The sequence below is a fragment of the Leptonychotes weddellii genome, chromosome 8 (genome assembly GCF_054177405.1).
Source record: "Leptonychotes weddellii isolate Sample4059 chromosome 8, ASM5417740v2, whole genome shotgun sequence".
NCBI lineage: Eukaryota > Metazoa > Chordata > Mammalia > Carnivora > Phocidae > Leptonychotes > Leptonychotes weddellii.
In genome coordinates, this window is record NC_138376.1 from 130,673,121 (window position 1) to 130,678,961 (window position 5,841).

The following is a 5,841-nucleotide window of genomic DNA, read 5'->3' on the forward strand; positions in this document are numbered from 1 at the left end:
TCCTACCATTTGAGGAACTGAATCACAGATAAATCAGGCACCTTGCTGGCTGGTTGCACAGCTGTGAGGTGAGGGAGCTGGGATCAGAGAGCAGCTTGGTCTGACCATAGCACCCACAGTCTTTCTGCCTGGCCTCCTGTTTCATTCAGCTGTTCCATGTGAGAAGGAGTTCCCTGAAATACCTGTCTTGCCTCTAAGAGGCCCTATGAACTCTACCCCTCCCTGGCTCACACAGCACAAAGAGGATCAAAGCCTGAACTGGCCCAAGGTGGAAATGCCTGGGATGGTACCAGGGCTCTGGGAAAGGGCTCTAGGGATCACACTGGGGCCAGCAGCCATCAGAGTTAACTGTGAGTCTGGCTCTGTGTAAGTATAGTCATGCATATTACTCACCAAACCATCCATTCCTTTGCCATCCTATAGCAGAGCTGGGATTCAAACCCAGATCTCTCTGGTTTCAATGTCTGTGCTCCTAGCTGCTGGTTCTGCATTTTTAACTCATTGGCAAGGGCTACTGTTGGTCCTCTACAGCCCAGGCCCCCTACTTGAGAGCAGCGTCATGGGAGGGGGGAAGCAGGACTGCATCTTGTTAGTTTCCCAGTGGGGGGTCAAGGATAAACCTCATGTTTCCCTGTGGCATCTGAGTTGGGTATTTCTTGTGCCCACCATGTTGGCTCAGTCAGCAGGAGGAACTTTTGGGTCCTCTTTGTCCAACCAAAAATCTGAGATTTGAAGTGAAGGCTGAGTCCAGCCCGGATTCCAAGATCCTTATCTAGGAAAAGATACACTGCCTGCTCCCCCGAATCTGGACCCTGCTCCCTGTACCCTACAGCTGCTGTTGTCTGGCATTGGGCAAGGAGACAACAGGCCACTCAGAGCTTTGCTGTCACGGCCCTCCAGAGATGGACTATTTCCCACTAATTGCCTCTCCTACTGCCCTCCTGTGGTCTACACGAAACTCTCCCCCCAGCCTGATAGAGCCGTGTCTGACCTGGCTACAGTGAGCCCTTCAATGCACACCCCTCAGACCCAATCCCACCTGTTCTGGCTTCTTCCTCTCTACACACTCACACACGCCCACATGCATGTATCACCTATCACACACATGCACTCACAATCACACACATTCAAACACATGGATAATCACTATGCTCACTCACACACACACTCACAAACACTGACACTCATCCACACACATGAAATCGCACCCACTCACCACATACACACATGCACACAAATACACAGATGTGCACAGACACGTGGACACGCACATGCACACCCGTGCATAAGTCTCTAGAACATGCAGCCCTATCACATATCGCAGGTGCTCAGTAAGTCATTGTTTAGCCAAAATGGCTGAAGTAATGCGATTATCTTAAATAAACATTTATAAAGTTAGATGTTCAAATGAGTATCTTTCAAAATACTGTCCTTTCAGAAAGTCAGCTGTTTGGCCCAGTGATGGCCAAACCATTTTTGGAATTCACAAAGGGCGCAATCACTATCCACCCTGGGCTAACTATCCATGGCTGCATAAGAATATCACAAACTTGGGCTGAAAAAGCACATGTCCTTGTCTTGTAGGGTCTGTGGGTCAGGAATCTGGTTGCGGCTCAGCTGGGCCATCTGTGAGGTTGTCGCCAAGGGCTGGGCTCTCCTCTGGCAGCTCATGGGGCTCTCGGCAGGATTCGGGTGCTTGGGGGATATCAGACAAGGGCCTCAGGCTCTTGCTGGCTGTTGGTCACAGGCTGCCTTCAGTTCCTGGTTAAGCAGACCTCCCCATCTTGGCTGCTTTGGTTAAAATCAGCACAGAGGAGAATATCTCAGCAGGATAGACATGACAATTGTACGTAACACAATCAGAGAAATGATAGCCCCTTCCCTTGGCCAAATTCTACTGGTTGGAAACAAGTCACAGGGAGTGCTACATTCAAGGAGATTCTGCTCAAGAGAGCCAGAGTGGTTGACCTTTGACCCTTCACCCTACACAGGCTGGTACCCAGAAGGACTTCGGGAATGCAGCCAGATCTGCTTCTGTGAGCTGTGAACACTGACAGTGTGAATTACTAAATAAGTTCTGACCTACTGTGGGTGAACCAATAGCCCCTCAAAACCTAAAACCATGACAGTGATTTCCGGGATGTCTGAACACCACGAGCCACACCGTAAGGGCAATTTTCCCTTTGTTTCTGAGACACGGGGGTATGAGCACAAACATGTCCACAGCGAGCCACAGCCCCTGCACACAACCCACAGGAGTGTCGAGCACGCACGGTACGACACGGGAGGGGTGCTGAGGCACGTGGAGGTGCAGGCAACAGGGTGTGAGGGCAGAGGGCGCTTCAGCTTCAGCGGGCAGGCTCCGAGCTGTGGACACCACCCATCTTCCCTTGCTGAGTTGGGTGTTTTGTTGCCTTTGGTAAAGCCCCCATACATTGGCCAGAAGGCTGTCTGACCCTGTGCAAGTGGGAAAAGGGGGGGGTGTACCCCACGGCTTGGACACCCAGAGTCGGCCACCCTCCCGCAAGGCTGGGAGGCCCCACGGGCACCTCCTCAGGCCAGCCCTCCTGCTGAGCAGATGCGTTTACTGGGCAGGAAGGGAGGACAGGATGTGAGACTTCCCGCCAGCCAGAGACCAGCCCCGGGACCAGCCGGGCCAGGCCCAGGCTCCAGGAAACTGAGAGCACTGCAACGGGAGTGCCCAGGCACAGGGTGGAGGCCAACCCGCCCTGGCTGACCCTGACTCTGGTTTGCTCGCTGGCTTTCCATGTAAATACTGATCTAGCAAATCAATAGAGGGGCAGGGTGAACGTTTGAAAACGTCTGGTGAGAGATGGTGACACCGTGCAGACTCTGCCCCTTGGGGAGCATCTCAGGAGAGTGGAGCATGTTTCTCAGGCTACCCCCGACCCTGTCCCTGTGTCCTGCCCCTGCTCATTCTGCCCCTTCCCCAACCTCAGAGCAGGAGTACGGGCCGGTGGATGTCTGATGATGACCCAGTGGGCAGAGATGTGGTGGGAATCGAGGCAGAGCGGCTGCAGGACCCCGCAGGGCTGAGTGGGGGGCATCTGCAGGAACACCACGACGTTCCCTGGAGATCCAGGGACCCACCTCACCAGAAGCTGGGCTAAGATCACACCCAGAACATGAGGACTGGTGCAGGCAGGATGAGCGGGGCCTATCATGCCCAAGATAAAGAATGAAGATAAATGGGTAGATGTTCTGGACCCAGGAGGCTGGAGCTGATTTCCTCCATGAGCAGCACTTTGAATGGATGGCCAATGAAGAAGTGCTGGTCTGCCCGCTTGGCGGCCTGTCCACGCTGGCACTGACCAGCCGCGGTTGGTGCACAAAGGGCAGGGAGCAGAGAGGAAGAAGGAAGCCGGGCCTCTGGCATAAACACCAAACCAGTTCCGCTCTGGGAAGAAGAGAGGAGCCGGGCAGTGAGGTCCTTCTGGGCTCAGAGGCCCAGGACCCCTGGGCAGACCTCGGGGCTCTTCACACAGACTTTTGTCACCATCTACAACTGCCCTCATTTGTGTTCCATTCATCAAATGCCAGCACGGTTGGGGGCCTCTCCCTCTCATGGGGCCCCCTTCCCAGCAGAGCTGACCACGGCCCTCCCCGCCACGGGCCCTGGGCTGTGGGCTGGGCCGGGAGGAGTGGCCGCCCAGGTGAGGGGCCGCATTGTCCGCAGCACAGACCATGCCATCTGGAGCACAGACTCCCCTCGCTGAGACTGGCCTCCCCCCACTCCCACCGAGAAGATCTTGCCTTATTTAAAATCCCACGGTACCTGATACAATGTCCGCCGGGAGCAGCCGCTGAGAAATTGCAGGGATTCTCACACGGAGAGGCCGCGTCAAGTTCCCGCCCCCTCGGGCGCTGCTTGGCCTGCGCGGGGCTGACACGGTACCCAGCTGTGGGCCCTGGGGCGGGACGGACGCTGGGGCTCTGGGGCCTGGACAAGGCTACCTGGGGGCCCAGACTCTGTCCCCATTCCCTGTCCACGTGATGTGGATGCGGAGCCTGAGGTAGGAGCAGCTTCTCCAGGTCATGAAGCCACGACTCAAGCTGGTGTGTGGCCACCAGCTCCTGGCTCCTTGCTCACAAGGCTGCCAAGGGTGGAGGCTCTCTCTCTGGTGACCCAGCTCCGCTGCTCATGGTCACAGGCCCTCTGGGAAGAGCCGACTTCTGTGGGACATAATGACAGGAGCTCTCGGTCTGCACGTCCCGGAGCAGAGGGTCCCCACAGGTTGTAGGTGCCCAGAGGGACCCACCAAGGCTCGGTGTTTCGCAGGCCCATAGGTAGACCGCACGCACCTGTTTGGTAGAGGGGGAAATGGAGGCTTGGGGACGGGCAGTGCATGGTGAAGGGCATGAGGTGGGCATGTGGGATCGGGGCTGAGGGGCCCACGCTGGGTGGGCTCAGCTCTCCAACTGACCCGGCCTCTCGAGAATGAGCATCCTTGGGAAAACCGGGAGGGTCCTTCCAGACGTAGCTGGGCGGGTGCTGCGCGCTGGGGCAGGTGAATGGAACAGGTAAGAGGCCGAGATTGCTCGCAGATGCCCCGGGGCGCCTGCCGGTTTGTCCTGCGGTCCCCCACCCCTGAGGGGCAGAGGCCTCTCCTCCAGGGTCTCTAGGCACAGGTCCATGATGCATGGAGCCGGAGGCTTTCCTGAGCACCCACCCAGCCCCCAGGCCCCCATGGCCTGACTCCTCGCTCCTCCCTGTGGGCGTTGGGGAGCAAGCGCGACCTCAAGTAAAGCAGGAAGTGAAGACTGTAACGAGTTTGGGTGCAGCCTCTTCCCGTGCCGGCCACGGCCCTGGGCCCGTTTTCCTATTGTTCTGCAGAAGCTGCCCCCCCGGCCCGCAGGCGTGGGCCTTCCTTTCTGCACTAAGTCCCTGTGACCTCCTGCCCCCGCACCAGTCCTGGGTCCCACGTGGGTCTGGGGTCTTGGAGCACCTGCCCTGGCCTGGCCTCCCTGACCCCCTCTCCTGAGGGCTCCTCCACCTAATGTTTGTGTTGTGGAGACCGAGGGCCCCAGTCCTCCAATGAGTGAATGCTCTCATTATTCCGCTCTTGCCAAGCGCTGGGCCCCGGGCGGGAGGAAGCGCCCAGCTGTGTCTCGCAAACGCCATCCGCCGGGAGACACCAGGCTGGAGGGTGCTGGGCGGGCAGCAGGGGCTGTGGGGTCTGGAGTTCCGTGTGGCTTTTCGATCTTAGTGGGTCTGCGTCCCGTCCGCTGCAGGGACCGGGAGCTGTGGACCTAATCAAGTATGCTGGAGCAGCATTGCAGGGCCAGAGAGCCTCACCTCAGGGGTGCTATAGCATGGAAAACGGCGCAACGTGGAATCTGACCGCTCGAGGTGGGGTTTGCGGGCAGACGGGGACACAGGCGGGACTGGGCAGCAGATGCCGGCCGGCGGCTCCCCACACGGACGGCCCCCTGACGTGGCTGCAGCAGCATGCTTGCTGGTGCTTCCAGGCCATGCTCTGGTGTGCATGGATGCCCGGCCGTGGCCGTGGCGCCCTGGCCTCATGGGCGGCACAGAGAGACGTCTCTGCTCACAGAGGCTCCGAGCTCCCTGCAGCGCTCCATGCAGGTGGACAGAGGCCGTGGTCCACGGAGCCACACGTGGGGCGTGTTTGCCTTTCCCTGGGCGGCTCCTTGGCTGGGTGGACACAGCGCGGTCAGGTCCCCTCGTCGTCCGCTCTGCAGGTGGGGTTCTGGGTCCTGGGCGCCAGTGCACGGAGCTCGCTGGGGACACAGTGACAGAAAGGCAAGACCTGAGCCGCATGCACGTGGGAGATAGGCGGGACGGGCGGGGGGCCGGCA

At 58.5% G+C, this 5,841-nt stretch overlaps 1 long non-coding RNA gene across 1 annotated transcript; it reads right to left on the reverse strand.

Annotated features, from left to right (window-relative positions):
- Nucleotides 1–3,452: 3,452 nt before the first annotated feature.
- LOC145723187 (uncharacterized) lies at nt 3,453–4,726 on the reverse strand. Its single transcript, XR_014148086.1, has 2 exons — nt 4,446–4,726; nt 3,453–4,194 (listed from the first exon to the last, which is right to left on the reverse strand). It is a non-coding gene; the product is annotated as an uncharacterized LOC145723187 (long non-coding RNA).
- Nucleotides 4,727–5,841: the final 1,115 nt, after the last annotated feature.